Below are 18928 nucleotides of genomic sequence, written 5' to 3'. Positions count from 1 at the left end.
TGATAACCCTCAACGTGCAAAAAGAGCTTTGCAACGTGTCGCAGCACATGAAACCATTGACTGCGGAACAGATTCTAGAGGAGTAGAACAATGTATTTACAGGTTTAGGATGTCTTCCTGGAGAATATCATCTCAAAGTAGTTGACAGGGTAAGACCAGTTCTGCATCTGCCGAGGAAAGTTCCAGCTGCCCTCAAGGCCAGCCTGAAAGACAAGAGAGACGAGCTGGAAAAGAAGGGAGTAATCAAGAAAGTGACAATCCCTACAGAATGGATCAGCAGCAGGGTAGCAGTGAAACAACCTGGAAAGCTGAGAGTGTGCATTGACCCAAAGGATCGAATTAAAGCTCTGAAGAGATCTCACTACCCCACGCCAACCATCGAGGAAATTTTGCCACAACTTGCAAAGGCAAATATCTTCACTACTTAGATATGAAGGATGGTTACTGACAAGTGAAGCTTGATCAATGCTGTAGCTTTCTAACCACATTCTGGATGCCTTTCGGGAGATACAGGTGGTTGCGCATGCTGTTTTGGCATTTCCATGGCTCCAGAGGAGTATCAACGCAGACAGTATGAGATAGTTAGTGATCTTCCCGGAGTGGAAGCTATAGAGGATGATCTGCTAGTTTATGGATGCAGAGACTTAATGGAAAAAGCCATTGCTGACCATGATCGAAATCTAATGCGACTGCTAGATAGAGCTCGCCAGATGAACCTGAAGCTGAACAAGAAAAAATTGCAATAAAGATGCCCAAAGTTAATTACATAGGTCATATACTGACAGCAAGAGGTCCTCGGCTGGATCCCGAAAAGGTGAGAGCAGTAGCAACGATGTGGCGAGCAACAGATGTAAAAGCAGTGCAACGATTTGTTGGATTCATAAACTATTTAGCAAAATTCTTGCCCAGTTTGTCGTCAGAGTGTGAACCATTATGCCAACTCACTGCCAAGGACGTGCAGTAATATTGGGGCACAGAACAAGAAGCAGCGTTAAGTAAAATCAAGCAACTAGTGACTGCTAACGCCAGTGCTGAAATATTATGACATAAATGATGAAGTTACCCTGCAGTGTGACGCCAGCGAGACAGGACTTGGAGCAACCCTAATGCAGCAAGAACAAACAGTTGCATTTGCATCCAGGGCGTGAACGCAAGTGGAACAATCCGACACTCAAATCAAGAAAGAGTGCTTGGCCATCGCTTGTGAACATTTTCATCAATACCTACTTAGAAGAGACTAAATGACAGTTGAGTCTGACCACAAGTCATTTCAAAGCATTTTCCTCAAGCCACTACTGTCTGCTCCAAAGTGTCTGCAAAGAATGTTGCTCCGGTTACAGAGATATCATCTGGATGTGACATATAAGAAAGGGAAACAGATGTACATTGCTGACATGCTGTCGAGAACAGCACTCCCCATGAAGAAAGTAGAGAATGCTACAACAGTGTGAAATCTTCCAGATACAATATGAAGCTGCAGTTCAACATGCTCTGGAAGACATCAACCCAGCAGAGACATTGAATCTGACAGACACGCGCCCTGCTCAAATTAAGCGAACTACCCAACAAGATGCAACTCTCCAAATGTTGTAAGAAGTAGTGATGGAAGGATGGCCTGAAAGCATCAAGGACAATCATGTGGTCACAAGAGAGTACTACGCTTGGAGAGATGAATTGACAGCCCAAGATGGCATCTTGTACTAAGGAAAGAGAGTCATTATCCCTAAAGAGTTGAGAGGAGAGATGCTAAAGCGTACCCATGCAGGCCACCAAAGAATTGAGTTGAATCTGAGGAAGGCAAGAGAAGTGCTCTACTGGCCAAATATGTGCAATGAAATCAAGGACCACATCAGCCAATACAGTATTTGTAATGAATACCAAGCTAAGCAAGTTAAAGAGCTGCTGATGACACATGACATCCCAGGGAGACCATGGATGAAGCTGGGAGTAGACCTCTTCACTCTCGCAGGAACTGATTATCTTCTCACTATAGACTACTATTCTGACTACTGGGAGGTAGACCAGCTGACTTCAATGACTACCGGTGAGATTGTAGAATGACTGAAAGCACATTTCAGTCGTTACGGCATTCCAGACATTGTGATGACCGACAATGGCCCTCAGTTCACCAGTGAAGAATTCAGCTGCTTCAAAAAGGATTGGAAAACTCAACATCATACACCATCTCCACACTGTCCCAAGTCCAATTGAAAGGCTGAGGCAGCAGTGAAAATCGCCAAAGGAATCATAAAGAAATCGAACAAATCTGGCACAGATGTACACAAGGCAATCCTCGAGTGGAGAAATACACTACTGAAGGCATGGAAAGTAGTCCGGTAAAAAGACTAATGTTACACTGCACTCAAAATACTCTTCCAATCGCAAAAATGATACTGAAGCCAGAAGTAGTATCAGGTGCGAGAGACAAAAATCAAGGTGAAATGGTAGAAAGCCTAATTTCATTTTGACAAAACTGCCAAAGCATTGCCAGGATTGAGCACTGGAGAGCCAGTAATGGTACAAACCTTCAATGATCTCAACAAGAGTCAGTCAAAGTGGCAACATGGGACCTACGTAGAGCAGTTGTCACCTTGATTATATGAGGTGGAAGTGAATGACCAGATATACCGTCACAACCACAGACACATACGCACAACTGGAGAAGCTGTTCCGTCACTGCAGGTGGCCGATCAAGAAGATGTGAACTCAACATCTGCACAGATCACAGATCAACCATCAGTCCCAGAGGCCCACAGCACCCCAGCAATGGAAATGGAACAACAACACGTGGTGGCAACAAGTGACATGGGAACGACACTCCACAGAGAAGAAAATCAACCAGATGAACAGCCAACGAAAACACACATGTGCACCATTAAAAGACCAGTACGATTTAAAAACTGTGTGTGCAATGCATGTGTACAGACTGACGAGAATAACAAACTCCTAATGTATGAGAACAGTCGTGTGTGAGTAGGGCAACTCACAGTGTAAATGATAATGCATGCAATATTTTTTGTATGAAAAGGGGGATGTTTGGGATAGAAATGCAATACTCGACTAATGTGCCTCCTGGCTTGCTGTTATCATGTGACCTCTACCATGAGGCACTCACTGCAGGCAGCCATCAGAGGCTCAATTTCAATAAAGACACAGTACAGGCAAGACTGTTCTCCTGTGAGTTTTTATCACTCTGTCTCCTTAAAGATGCTCTTTAAAACCCATCTGTTCATCCTCAGATCACCTGATATGGATTTGTGTCAGATTGTGCTTTTTAATGCTTCTGTGAAGTGCCTGGTGACGTTTTATAACATTAAAGGAATTATATAAAGATAACTCATCACTTTCCCACCCTCTCTAGCAACACTTTTCAGTGTCTGTGTCTCTGTCTCTCTCTCTCTCTCTCATTGTCTGTCTTTCTGTGTCTCTGTCTCTCTCTCTCTCATTGTTTGTGTCGCTGTGTCTTTGTCTCTCTCTCTCTCTCTCTCATTCTTGCTCTTGCGTTCACTTTCAGTCTGTTGCGATATTTTTCTGTCTCACTTTCTGTGTCTCCCTCTCTGTCTTTCTCTCTCTCTCCGTCGATGTCTTTTGATCTCATTTTCCCTTTCAGTCCCTCTCTTGCTCCAATCTCTCATTCCCCTCTCCCTCTCAGCTCCCTCTACTCCCAAACTTCTTTCCATCCCTCTCCCTCCGCCTCCCCATCTCTCACTTACACTCTTTCTCACTTGCACCTTCAGTCACCATCTTTCTCTCTGTTTGTCTCTCTCCCCATTCCACAGACTCTCTCTCACCACCCCCCCATCCCTCTCCCACCCACACCGTCTCCTGTCTCCCCATCCCTCTCTTTCCTGTCTCCCTCCCCCTCTCTCCCATCTCCCTCACCCCTACATCCTCCCTCACCCAGGCCCTCTTCCCCTCCATCTCACCCTCTACATCCTCTCACTCTATCCAATGCATCTCTCATCCTCACTCACTCACCACCCTCCCTCACCTTCTCCCCATCCCAATCCCTGTCCTATTCACTGACTCACCCCCTCTCTCCGTTCCCCTCTCACCCCTTGCTCTTTCCCCATCCATCAAGACAGTGTACAGGGAGCTTGTCATAATATCTAACCCGTTTTTTTTATTTGTCAATAGGCTCTTTATTCCCCAGCCCCTTTTATGTGTATTTTAAATAAATAACTTTGTTAAAATAGGGAAATAAATCAAATCTAAAATGAAAACGTATTATCCACATTGATACTGCACTCCAGCCCCTGTGGTGCTCATTGTCACAGAAGGTCACAGTTGAACAGACGGACACCACATGCTCCCTCTCCAAGGACACCCGGGCACGAACGTAACCTCGGAAGAGGGGCAGGCAATCTGGGTGGACGGACCCCCCGATGGCCCGCTGCTTGGACCCGTGAATCGCCATCTTGGCCAGGCCCAGTAGCAGACCGATGAGGAGATCCTCCTTCTGGCCCACCCCCTTCTCACTGGGTGCCCAAAGATCAGGAGCGTGAGGTTGAAGTGCAGCCAAACCTTGAGGAGCAGCCCCAATAAATATTCAAACAGGGGTTGCAATCTTGCACACGCCATATAAACATGGTGCATTGAATCATCCAGCCGCAGACATTACAGGCGGCCTGGGAGTCTGTGAACCTATTAAAAGCCTATTGTACATGATTGCCCTGTGCAGCACTCTCCACCCCAGGTCCCCGATGTAAAGGAGGAGGACTCCTGCATTGTGAGCCCTCCACCAGGGACCCCCTCACTGACAGTTGGCAAAATAACCGCCACGCTGTGTCCGGGTGGCAGACGAGGGTGAGGAAGTGGAGCAGCTCGGCAGGGCAGGTCACTGGATTTCACCAGGAACCAGGCCACGGAAACCATGTTTGCAGACTCAGTCAGACATTTAGATGCTACTGTTGTCTTGGCAGCTACCAACCATCTAAATGCCCCCAATCCCTGAAGGATTGCAAGGCTGAAGTCAAGATCAAGGACAATGTACAGCCGACATTTTGCAACACTATGCCAGTGTCTGCCAGAGAATTTAGTGAAGAACCTCACAAGGATGTCTTGCTCTGTAAAGTGCTCAATTATGTCCTGAATGGCTGGTCCAAAGAGTGTGATGATGAGAAATTACAGGAAAATTTCCACGTGGGAAAGAGTATTTTGTTTTGATCAATAGCTATAGCAAGTGGATAAATGTTGACTCTATGCCCAATCCCACAAGTAACAAAACTATTGAGGTTTTGAGCAGTTGGTTTGCAATTTATGGGTTGCCAGAGGTGTTGGTGTCAGATAATGGTCCACAGTTTATGTCAGAAGAGTTTGAAATATTTCTGAGTAAGAATGGAGTCAAACGCACTCTAATACCACCATATCACCCAGCATGGAATGGTGCTGCAGAAAGAAGTGTACAAATTGTGACGAGGTCTTTTCAGAAGTATTTGTGAGGTGACAAGCTAGGCAGTAATTTCCATGTTTCTCTTCGACACAGGCGAGACAATTTTCTGTTCTCTTACAGAATAATCCCACAGTGTACGACAGGTTATTCACCTGATGAGTTAGTGTTTAAACACATGCCAAGACAAGGTTTAGTTTGCTTAAGTCTGTCATCAATAGCAAAATAAGAGAACAGCAAGACAGAGTGAAGATGAGTCATGACACACGAGACATGAAACTTAGAGAGTTCTGGGCTGGTCAGAAGGTCACTGTGAAAAACCGCTGAGGTGGTAAGGAGAAGTCTGTGTTTGGAGTTGTTGTAAAAAGACTAGGTGTATTCATATTTCTGGTGAAGATTGGAGAGAGACTCTGTCAGTGTCATGTTGATCTTTTGCTGAAAAGGGGAAATCTGACAAAGGGAGAGCATGAAAAACCTCCTATAGTCCAAATTCCTACAGTCCCAAGTGAAAGTCAGAATGAAAGTGAAAGTCACAAAGAAACTGAAAGTTTGCCCATATCACAGAATCCACCGGTAGATCAAAGTGAGTCAGGGTCATTGATTAAGATGAATCAATCAATTTCACATTCACAACCATTAAGTGGAGTTAGTAGTCAAAGTCAAAGTTCAGGTTGACACAGTCTGAGATGTTGGGAGAGCAGAGTCAAGCTAATGGAAATGGAAGAAGATACCCAGACAGAAAGAGAAAGAAAACAGATAGGTTAACTGAAAATATGTAGGAAGGAAGAAGAAAGAAGTTATTATTTTCATTACTTCTTGTCAATTATGATACATTTTTTAAAGACATACTGGTGTTAATGAAAAATAATTTATTATACATGTAAATTACTCTGGAAATATTGGTTTTATATGTTTCCGTTGTGATGACAGGAATAACAAGCATGCAATCCAACCTGTTAAATTTCAGAGTATTGTTATAGAATTCTGGGAAATTATGTACAAGAACCATTTGACAGTTAATGTAAAAATTTTAAGTGGGTGTGAGTGTAGTATATTGTATTAAACTGGCTGATTGTATTGTAATAGATACACTGCTATACTGTCTCTCTGCTGCCCTCTCTGTTGGGAGGTGATCCAATATGGCTGCTCCCAGTAAAGACCTCATGTTGTTTTAATCTGTGAATACACAACATTCTGAAAATCGTGTGGTGAACAATCAGGAAAGGGAGTTGTTTTCACTGTTTCCCTTTCATGGTTGAGTTTGAAAAGTGGTGAACTGGACTGGAAAGCAAGCCAGACTTATCCTGACAGGAGAGCACTCATTTTGCCTGTGAAAGGTAGCAGTATTGGTATCCACATTCTCCCTATACTTTAATTCCAGCTGGAATGAGGGTGTGTCTTTTTGGAGTAAGTGTGTAAAGCAGCAATTAGCTGAAGGCAGTGCTTTTAACTAGACAGGTAGATAATGATTAAACATGTTGCTGTCAAGATGCAGGAGCCCTCCTTTTCTGACTGAAAACAGCCTGCACATGGCTGTTTCACTTCTGCAGTTACATCTGCTGGCCAGCAGGGAGTTCCTTTCAGCAGCAACTCATCCAAATGCTCAACACTCACTTGAAAGCAAAAGAAGTCTCTGTCAGTCAGACAGGGCTCCAGACGGCTCTCTCACACTCAGGGCAGCTGCTAGCTTCCAGTCAACTCACTTCCCTTTCACAAGCTTGGGCTCTTCTCAGCTTCTTCCATCGTTATTGTGTTTTTCCGTCCAGCCGGTGCTCGCCTGCTGCTCCTCAGACCTATGTGTTTAGGTAGCGGGTCAACCCGAAGCAGAATTTCACTGCTGGTCACAGAGCAACATGGAGGTGGATGCTGAGGGGCTCCTGTGAAACAAGTTAGGGTGAGGTGCAGCAGAAAACAGGGAGTTAGCTCAAACAGTAGAGCACTTATTTTGCCTGTGAAAGGTAGCAGTATTGGTAGCCACATTCTCCCTATACTTTTACATAGAAACATAGAAAATAGGAGCAGAAGTAGGCCATTCGGCCCTTCGAGCCTGTTCCACCATTCATTATTATCATGGCTGATCATCCAACTCAGTAACCTGTTCCCGCTTTCGCCCCATATCCTTTGATCCCTTTCACCCCAAAAGCTATATCTAACTCCTTCTTGAAAACATACAACGTGTTGGCCTCAACTGCTTTCTGTGGTAGCGAACTCCACAGGCTCACCACTCTCTGGGTGAAGAAATTTCTCCTCATCTCAGTCCTGAAAGGTTTACCCCGTATCCTTAGACTATGACCCCTGGTTCTGGACTCCCCCACCATCGGGAACATCCTTCCTGCATCTACCCTGTCAAGTCCTGTTTGAATTTTATAGGTTTCTATGAGATCCCCCTCACTCTTCTGAACTCCAGCAAATATAATCCTAACCAACTCAATCTCTCCTCATATGTCATCCGCCATCGCACGAATCAGTCTGGTAAACCTTCGCTGTACTCCCTCGATAGCAAGAATATCCTTCCTCAGATAAAGACACCGAAACTGCATACAATATTCCAGGAGTGACCTCACCATGGCCCTGTATAATTGCAGCAAGACATCCCTGCTCCTGTACTCGAATCCTCTTGCTATGAAGGCCAACATACCATTTGCCTTTTTTTAACGCCTGTTACATCTGCATGCTTACCTTTAGTGACTGGTGTACGAGAACACCCAGGTCTCGTTGCATATTCTCCTCTCTCAATTTATAGCCATTCAGATAATAATCTTCCTTCCTGCTTTTGCTGCCAAAGTGGATAACCTCACATTTATCCAAATTATACTGCATCTGCCTTGCATGTCCAAATCACCCTGAAGTCTCTCTGCATCCTCCTCACAACTCCCACTCCCACCCAGTTTTGTGTCATCTTCAAATTTGGAGATATTACATTTAGTTCCCTCATCTAAATCATTAATATATATTGTGAATAGCCGGGGTCCTAGCACCGATCCCTGCGGTACCCCACTAGTCACTGCCTGCCATTCAGAAAAAGACTCGTTTATTCCAACTCTTTGTTTCCTGTCTGCCAACCAATTTTCTATCCATCGCTACACGCTACCCCAATCACATGCGCTTTAATTTTACATGCTAATCTCTTATGTGAGACTTTGTCGAAAGCCTTCTGAAAGACCAAACGAACCACATCCACTGGCTCCCCCTCATCAATTCTACTAGTTACCCCCTCGAAGAAGTCGAGTAGATTTGTCAAGCATGATTTCCCTTTTGTAAATCCATCCTATGTCTGATTCTACCACTATTCTCCAAGTGTTCTGCTGTAAAATCTTTGATAATGGACTCTAGAATTTTCCCCACTACTGACGTCAGGCTGACTGGTCTATAATTCCCTGTTTTCTCTCTACCTCCCTTTTTAAATAGTGTGGTTACATTAGCTACCCTCCAATCTATAGGAACTGTTCCAGAGTCTATAGAATCTTGGAAGATGACCACCAATGCATCCACTATTTCTAGGGCCACTTCCTTAATACTCTGGGATGTAGATTATCAGACCCTGGGGATTTATCTGCCTTCAATCCCATCAATTTCCCCAACACCATTTCTCTCCAAATACTAATTTCTTTTAATTCCTCCCTCTCACTAAACCCTGCGTTCCTAACATTTCTGGTCTGAGATTTGTGTCCTCCTTTTTGAAGACAGAACCAAAGTATGCATTTAGTTGGTTAGCCATTTCTTTGTTCCCCATAATAAATTCCCCTGTTTCTGACTGTCAGGGACCTATATTTGTCTTCATCAATCCTTTTCTCTTCACATACCTATAGAAACATTTACAGTCAGTTTTTATGTTCCCCGCAAGCTTACTCTCGTACTCTATTTTCCCCTTCTTAATTAATCCCTTGGTCCTCCGTTGCTGAATTCCAAACTGCTTCCAATCCTCAAGTCTGTTTTTTCTGCAAAATTTATATGCCTCTTACTTGGATCTAATGTTATCTCTAATTTCCCTTGTAAGCCATGGTTTGGCTACCTTTCCCGTTTTACTTTTGCGCCAGACAGGAATAAACAATTGTTGCAGTTCATCCATGCGTTCTTTGAATGTTTGCCATTGCCTATCCACCGTCATTCCTTTAAGTAACGTTTCCCAATCCATCAGAGCCAACTCATGCCTCATACCTTCGCAGTTTCCTTTATTAAGATTCAGGACCCTAGTCTCAGAATCAACTATGCCATTCTCCGCCTTGATGAAGAATTCTATCACATTATGGTCGCTCATCCCCAAGGGATCTTGCACCACTAGATTGCCAATTATTCCTCTCTCATTACACAATACCCAGTCTAGGATGGCCTGTTCTCCAGTTAGTTAGCTCAGGACAAATGATCAGCCACAGCAGGGGTGTCACGTGTCAGTGAACGGTTGCGCACATACTTTCTTCCACAGCGTTTCCACGTGCTGAGGTACAAAGAGGTTGAGAGGCATCAAATCCTTTGGTATGCTATAGTAGCAAGGCTTATTTCTTTTTATATGGAGCAATGATGGGGAGCTGAGGTGAGGGAAGGGAAAGAAAGCTTTTTATTTTATTCATTCATGGGGTCTGGCCATCGCTGGCTAAGCCAGCATTTATTGCCCATCTCTAATTGCCCTTGAGAAGGTTGTGGTGAGCTGCCTTCTTGAACCGCTCCAGTCCATGTGGGGTAGGTATACCCACAGTGCTGTTAGGAAGGGAGTTCCAGGATTTTGACCCGGCGACAGTGGAGGAATGGCGATATAGTTCGAAGTCAGGATGGTGTGTGACTTGGAGGGGAACGTGCAGGTGGTGGTGTTCCCATGCATCTGCTGCCCTTGTCCTTCTAGTTGATAGAGGTCACGAGTTTGGAAGGTACTGTCTAAGGAGCCTTGGTGCATTTCTGCAGTGCATATTGTAGATGGTACACACTGCTGCCACTGTGCGTCGGTGGTGGAGGGAGTGAATGTTTGTAGATGGGGTGCCAATCAAGCGGGTTGCTTTGTCCTGGATGGTATCGAGCTTCTTGAGTGTTGTTGGAGCTGCACCCATCCAGGCAAGTGGAGAGTATTCCATCACACTCCTGACTTGTGCCTTGTAGATGGTGGACAGGCTTTGGGGAGTCAAGAGGTGAGTTGCTCACCACAGAATTCCTGGCCTCTGACCTGGTCTTGTAGCCACGGTATTTGGATGGCTACTCCAGTTCAGTTTCTGGTCAATGTTAACCCCCAGGATGCAGATAGTGGGGGATTCAGCGATGATAATCGCATTGAATGTTAACACTGAGAACTTTACAACACTGGATACTTTACTAAGGATTTTATTCAGGACGTTCACATTTTGAAAATGAAACGTTGCCTTCAGCTCTAAGAAGACACTTGCCCTGCAAGTGATCAGGCAGCACGACCAGGTAGATCAGTTTGAAAACTGTGTGAAGTCAGAATGCAAAGCTTACAAAAATCATTGAGGCAGATAGGAGTCGAACATGCAATCTTCTGATCTGTCATCAGACACATTTTCCATTGCACCACTGGCCCAAGCAGTCAGTGGTAAACGGCTACTCAAATCCTGCACAGCTGTGGTGTTAGCAGGTACACAGAAAAAAACAGAAAACAAACTAAAGTTATCCTTAGGTCACTGGTTCAATTCCAGACATTACATAAAGAGCAAAACAGATCGGTTTCTTTCAATACAGTACATGAGGTGCCTCACTACACTTACCATTACAGTTTATATTTACAATGTGCATTTACCTTTCATGTCAAACATTCTCTGGTACATGCAGCCCGAGGGGTTTTACACAGGTTGCAGCCCCTCAGGTCACTATGGTGGGAGGACCTTACACAGTGGCATTTCCCCATTGAGCCTTTGCAGCAGCTGCCCCAATCTTTAGTCAGTCCCTCATCACCTAGTCCTGGACCTTGGAATGTGCTAGTCTGCAACACGCGGTCATTGACAGCTCTTTGCACTGGAAGACCAGCAGGTTTTGGACAGACCAAAGAGCGTCTTTCACTGAGTTGATGGTCCTGCAGCAGCAATTAATGTTTATCTCAGTGTGTCCCCCTGGGAACAGCTCATAGATAACAGAACCCTGCCTTGCTGAGCTGCTCAGGATGAACCTTAACAAAAACCACTGCATCTCTTTCCAGACCTGCTTTGTGAAGGAACATTCCAGAATGAGGTTGGTGATGGTCTCTTCCCCACCTCAGCCACCTCGAGGACAGCATGTGGAGACAGTGAGACTCTGGGCATGCAGGAAGGCTCTGACGGAGAGGACCTTTCTCACCACTAGGCAAGCTACAGCTTGGTGCTTGTTTCAAAGTTCTGGCAATCAGGCATTCTGCCAAATGAGTTTGACAGTCTGCTCGGGGCAGCATCCGACAGGATCCACTGTCTCATTTTCCCACCAGTCCTCGAGGAAGTCACATGCGGACCACAGCCATATGGATTTGTGGTGCAAGTTCATCTTCGGTTCAAACTCTTCCACAAGGGACAGGTGGTACGGTACGCTCCAACTGAATGGAGCGTTCCACAGCAACATAGCCAGACTAATTCTTCCCAACACCAAGGACAGATAGAACCTCAGCACGTAGTGAAACTTAGTGCTTACATTCTGAGGGTCTACACACAGCTTGATGCAGCCGCACAAAAAGGTGGTCATAAGGATGAGGGCGACGTTGAGTTGGTTTTTAATGTCACAGACATTATGAGGGTAATTTTAACATTGTTTAGGGTTTTGTACACACATTTCCTCCAATGCAAGGGCTGCCTTAACCTGGCCAAGCTCCTGTTACAATGAGTTTGAGGAAGGCTGCAGAGGTCTGTGTGTCAGAAGGACATGTGACCATAAGCTATTTTTCTGAAGTCCATATAGACAACATCCCCTGCCCTTCCTTCATCAATCATCTTTGTCACTTCCTCAAAAAACTCAATCAAGTTAGTGAGACACGACCTCCCCTTCACAAAGCCATGCTGTCTCTCGCTAATAAGTCTGTTTGTTTCCAAATGGGAGTAAATCCTGTCCCGAGGAATCCTGTCTAACAATTTCCCTACCACTGATGTAAGGCTCACCGGCCTATAATTTCCTGGATTATCCTTGCTCCCCTTCTTAAACAAAGGAACAACATTGGCTATTCGCCAGTCCTCTGGGACCTCACCTGTAGCCAATGATGATACAAAGATTTCTGTCAAGGCCCCAGCAACTTTTTCCCTTGCCTCCCTCAGTATTCTGGGGTAGATCCCATCAGGCACTGGGGACTTAGCTACCTTAATGCTTTGCAAGACACCCAACACCTCCTCCTTTTTGATAATGACATGACCGAGACTATCTACACTCCCTTCCCTCGACTCATCATCCACCAAGTCCTTCTCTTTGGTGAATTCTGATGCATAGTACTCACTTCGTACATCACCCATTTCCTCTGGCTCCACACATAGATCCTCTTCTCTGTCCAGGCAGGAAGATCTCTGATAGTCTCACGCTACTCAGAGATACGATCGTCTATGTACAGGACAGGAGGATGGACACCTGCCTCATCAGCTTGGACCAGGAGAAGGCTTTTGACAGGACATCGCACACCTACATGATGGACGTGCTCTCCAAAATGGGGTTTGGGGAGGGAATCTGCAATTGGATCAAACTGCTCCACACAAACATCAGTAGCGCAGTCTCAATGGGTGGGAATCAGAAAGTTTTTCGATCCAATCTGGAGTCAGACAGGGCTGTCCTCTCTCCCCGGTCTTGTTTGTTTGCTGTATTGAACCCTTTGCTGAGTCTATTAGGAGGGATGCAAGCATAAGAGGAGTGACAATCCCAGGCAGTGGAGGCACTCAGGTTAAAACCTCCCTGTACATGGACGACATCATCGTCTTCTGCTCGGACCCGCTGTCCGTTCGCAGACTGATGAGCATCTGCGACCAGTTCGAACTGACTTCGGGAGCTGCAGTTAACCACGGCAAGAGCGAGGCCATGTTCTTTGGGAACTGAGCTGACCGATCCTTTGTCCCCTTCACCGTCAGGTCAGACTACCTGAAGGTGCTGAGGATATGGTTTGGAAGGGCTGGGGCGTGCACCAAAACCTGGAAGGAGCGAGTAGCCAGGGTACACCATATACTGAGCATGTGGGAGCAGTGATCTCTCTCTCCACTGTGGGTAAGAACCTGGTCATCAGGTGCGAGGCACTCACGTTGTTGCTGTACATGGTGCAGGTCTGGCCCACACCCCACTCCTGCGCTGTGGCGGTCACCCGAGCCATTTTCCACTTCATCTGGGGATCCAAAATGGACCGGGTCTGGAGGAACATGATGTTCAAACCTCTGGGTAAGGGCGGGAAAAATGTACCCAACGTCGCCCTCATCCCGATGACCACCTTCGTGTGCGGCTGCATCAAGCTGTGCGTAGATCCCCAATGCGCAAACTCCAAGTGTCACTACATGCTGAGTTTCTATCTGTCCCCAGTGTTGCGAAGGATGTACCTGGTCACATTGCCACGGAATGCTCCATCCAATTGGACCGTGCCGTACCACCTATCCTTCGTGGAAAAGTTTCTGCGGGAAAACACCTTTGACCACCAATCCATCAGGCAGTGGTCTGCACGGAATGTCCTCAAGGCCCTACAGGAAAAGGAGATGGTGGATCCGGTCGGATGGTTCCCTGAGCAGACTGCCAAAGTCATTTGGCACAGTGCCTCATCACCAGATCTTTCAAACAAGCACGTAGCTTGTCTGGTGGTGAGAAGGGCCCTCCCCGTCAGATCCTTCCTGCACGCCCGGAGTCTCACCCCCTCCACACGCTGCCCTCGAGGTGGCTGTGGTGGGGAAGAGATTGTTGCCCATTTCCTTCTGGAATGTGTCTTTGCAAAGCAGATGTGGAAAGCGATACACTGGTTTTTGTCAAGATTCATCCCAAGCAGCTCTGTAACACAGGAGACTGTGCTCTATGGGCTGTTCCCCGCGACGCATACTAAGATAAACATCAACTGCTGCTGGAGAACTATCAATTCGGTTAAAGACGCTCTTTGGTCTGCCTTAAACTTGCTGGTCTTCCAGCGCAAAGAGTTGTCTGCGTCCGAGTGTTGCAGACTGGCACATTGCAAGGTCTCGGACTACGTGCTGAGGGACGCACTAAAGTTTGGGGCAGCCGCTGCAAAGGCTCAATGGGGAAAGAACACAGTGTAAGGTCCTCCCACCAAAGTGAACTGAGGGGTTAGACCCATGGGAAACCCATTGGGCTGTATACACCAAATATGGGTTTGCTGTAAAATGTACATAGCATGTCAAATGGAATGGAAGGGTTTCAAGGCAACTCACTCCTGTATCGAAGAAAACTGATTTCCTTTGCACTTTTTGGAATGTCAACTTGGTTGTGTTTGGACCTGTGTTATAATGCATTTTTACAGATTTTTATGAATAAAGTATGTACATAGTAGTCTCCAGTCATGGCTCTCTCCTGCCGTCGGAGGCCAGCTCTGGGGACGGACCTACAAGTGGAGGAGTAAACGAAGCTTCCGGGATGTCCCTCACTGCGGGTGTCGAAGGATTTCGAGAATGCTCCCAGCCAAGCTGATCCCCGTTCGACTGGAGCTGCTCATCGAACCCAGCCCCAGAGCTGCCTCTCGGAAATGCCCTCCATGCCATTCCACACGAAGCGGAGGGGTTTCCTGGACGGGCTACTCGTGCAAACGCTACACTTTCTCGTCCTCGTCTGCCGCCCAGACACGCCGTGGCAGTCCATGTTGTCATCTGGCAGCAAGGGCAACCCTGGAGGTGGTCTCTCTATGCGGGAGTCCTCCCCCTTTACATCAGGGAACTGGGGTGGAGGGTGCTGCACAGGGCAGGTTGGTTCACTGACTCCCAGGCCGCCTGTAATTTCTGCAGCCTGGACGAGTCCGTGTTCCATGTATATATGGAGTTTGTGAGGTTGCAGCTCCTCTTTGAGTATTTAAGAGGGCTGCTTCTCAAGTTTTGGTTGCACTTCAGCCCCACACTCCTGATCTTTGAGCACCCGGTTCAGAGGGGGATAGGCCGGGAGGAGGATCTCCTTGTCAGTCTGCTCCTGGACCTGGCCAAGGTGACAGTTCACAGATCCAGGCTGCGGACTATCGGGGTGTCCATCCACCCTGATTTCCTGCCCCTCTTCTATGATTACATTCATGTCTGGGTGTCCTTGGAGAAGGTGCATGCTGTGTCCGGCAATTCGCTTGAGGCCTTCTGTCACCAGTGGGCACTGCAGGGGCTGAAGTGCATCATAGATGCTGAAAATTGCATTTTACTTGGAGTTTTGTTTTACTAATTTGTAAATTTTAACAAAAAAAAACATAGATACAGAGTAAAGCTCACACTAACTCTCCCCATCAAACACTCCCAGGAGAAGCACAGCAGGCAGTTATTGTGACTCTCTCTCTGTCTTTCTCTCTCGCTATGTTCTGCCCCGGGTGATATTGAAAGGTTACAAGGTTTACCGTGGATAGTAATCTGTACGGTGGGACTGTGACCATCAACATGAGGAAGTTATTCCTCATGGCGGGTGCTGCGGGTCTCACAGTTTGTCCAGTGGGCGTGTGGGTTCGGTGATTCTGAAGGTATTCACATTGGGAAACCCTCACTTTAATCTCCACCTCTGTCGATCTCAACGGATCCTTCAAGTGTGTCACTGGGAAGTGAGTCCTCCCCCAGTCACTGCCCTGGGTTTGTCACTCTGAACCCAGAGCTCTCTCTCACTCTGAATAATTCACCCAAACACACAATCATACAGCACAGGAGGCCATTCAGCCCAGCGAGCTTGTGCTGGCTCTTTGAAAGAGCTATCCAGTTAGTCTCACACTACTGCTTCTTTTTCCCCGCACCACCCCCCACCCCCCACGCCCCCCCCGCCTGCCCTGTAAACTCATCCCTTTCAAGTATTTATCCAATTTCCCTTTTAAAAGTTTTGATTGAATCTGCTTCCATTGTCCTTTCAGGCAGCGCATTCCAGATCACAACGACCCACTGTGTAAAAACATTTCTCCTCATTGCCCCCTCTGCTTCTTTTACCGAATATCTTCAATCTGTGTCTCTCTGGTTACCGAGCCTTCTGAAGCAACAGTTTCTTCTTATTTACTCTATCAAAACCCTTTATGATTTTGAACATTTTGATTAAAACCTCAAACCTCTCTTAACCTTCTCTGCTCTGAGGAGAACAATCCCAGCTTCTCCAGTCTCTCCACATTAACTGCACTCCCTCATCCCTGGTCCCATTCTAGTAAATCTCCTCTGCACCTTCTCCAAGTCCCTGACATCCTTCCGAATGTGTGGAGCTCACAATTGGACACAATGCTCCAGTTGGGGTCTAACCAGTGTTTTATTAAGGTTTTGTATAATTTCCATGTTTTTGTAGGATTCACCTCAATTCTTAAATCCCAGAATCCAGTACACATTTCGAATCAGCCCTCTCGATCTGTCCTGCCACCTCCAAAGCATTGTGTCCAAACATTCTCGGTTTCAAATTTACTGACAGAGGGTCAGTACGGAGGGAGTGCTGCACTGTCGGTGGATTAGTACGGAGGGAGTGCTGCACTGTTGGAGGGTCAGTCCTGAGGTCGTGTGGCACTGTTTGAGGGACATTACTGAGGGTGAGTTGCAGTGTCGGAGGGTCTGACCTGAGGGAGCGCTGAACTGTCAGAGGGTCAGTACTGAGGGAGTGCTGCAGTGTCAGAGGGTCAGTACTGAGGGAGCGCTGCAATGTCAGAGGGTCAGTAATGAGGGAGTGCTGCAGTGTCAGAGGGTCAGTTCTGAGGGAGCGCTGCAATGTCAGAGGGCCAGTAATGAGGGAGTGCTGCAGTGTCAGAGGGTCAGTTCTGAGGGAGCGCTGCAATGTCAGAGGGTCAGTAATGAGGGAGTGCTGCACTGTCAGAGGGTCAGTACTGAGGGAGTGCTGCAATGTCAGAGGGTCAGTAATGAGGGAGTGCTGCACTGTCAGAGGGGTAGTAATGAAGGAGTTCTGCAATGTCAGAGGGTCAGTAATGAGGGAGTGCTGCACTGTCAGAGGGGTAGTAATGAAGGAGTTCTGCACTGTCAGAGGGTCAGTACTGAGGGAGTGCTGCACTGTCGGTGGGGCAGTAATGAGGGAGTGCTGCACTGTCAGAGGGTCAGTAATGAGGGAGTGCTGCACTGTCAAGAGGGGAAGTAATGAAGGAGTACTGCACTGTCAGAGGGTCAGTACTGAGGGAGTGCTGCACTGTCGGAGGGGCAGTGCTGAGGGATTGCTGTACTGTCAGAGGTGCCATTATTTGTAAGAGACACTTACTCTCTCAGATGGAGGGAAAAGATTCCATGACCCCGCCTCCCAGCTGACAGACCCTCTGTCAGTTTAAAACGCTCATCTATTCCCCAATTTCCAATAGGCACACCCACAACTTCCATCAAAAATCAAAACATGCTTGAGGGGCTGAATAGCCTCTTCCTGTTCCTGTATAACAGGCTCGAGGGGCTGAATGGTCTCCTTTTGTTCCTCTATTTACTCTAATTGATCAGACATGGTGTGGGGCAGTGAATCTCTCTCTCACATTAATCCTGTCCTTGTCCTGTGTCTCCTCCCCACTCTCCTCTCACCAGGAATAACTGAAGACTCTTGCCAGTGAGATGGTGAAGGACTCCCCAGAGTTTCACTGCCTGCAGTCCCAGTTCTCCGTGCTTTACAATGAGAGCCTGCAGCTCAAGGCCCAGATGGACGATGGCCACAATCTGCTCTTCACCACCCGAACCACAGTCGAGTGAAGGACATCACTGAAACAAACATGAGATCTAGAGATGGGACTGATGGTGTTTGAAAGAACAACCTCATTGCTGGGAGAATACAGCTTCAAATTTCCATTAGTTAATTAATGTGATCAGAATTGTCCAGTCTTTGGAGTTTTCCAATTCAATCTCAGAAATAAATATATTCTATCACAACACGAACGAAACTTGATGTCGTAATCTGTTCAATTTAAAACAAACAGTTTGAACAATGTGTCAACCTCAATATCCCCGGGGAGATCCCACAGGGTATAAATTACAGGCTCTGGCAATGTGTCACCTCAGAGTTTAATAGAGAGAAATTGCCTGCAGCACGAAGGGACACATCACTTCAAACAGAAAATGCATCGACCAATCGACAGTGTCTTGAAAATATATTACCCAATTCTCGCTGTCATTGGTGTTCCTGGTAAGTGACTATAACCATTGAAGTTGTGTAAATCTGTGTGTGAGCTGGTCTCTGGTTTTACTCTGTGACTGATAATGTTAAATGCTGATCTAGTTGTCACTGTTATACAGACACCTGATCAGTGATATCATTTCCTTATGTCAAATATCCTGAATTATCTCTGTGGCTTTATTCGGTTGTCTCAGCTGATAATAAACCTCTGTTTGTAACTAACAGGCTCTCTGAATTATCATATTATTGTATTTAGTGGAATATTATGTTATGCTGAATTAGACCTCAGTGAAGGCAACTCTCTGAGTGAAGGTATTAGTGGGAGTATCAGTCAGTGTAAAATCAAATTGACTGTGGGTCACTAACTGGAGTGGAACA

The sequence above is a fragment of the Heterodontus francisci genome, chromosome 29 (assembly GCF_036365525.1).
Source record: "Heterodontus francisci isolate sHetFra1 chromosome 29, sHetFra1.hap1, whole genome shotgun sequence".
Taxonomy (NCBI): domain Eukaryota; kingdom Metazoa; phylum Chordata; class Chondrichthyes; order Heterodontiformes; family Heterodontidae; genus Heterodontus; species Heterodontus francisci.
Note: the sequence above shows the minus strand (reverse complement) of the source record.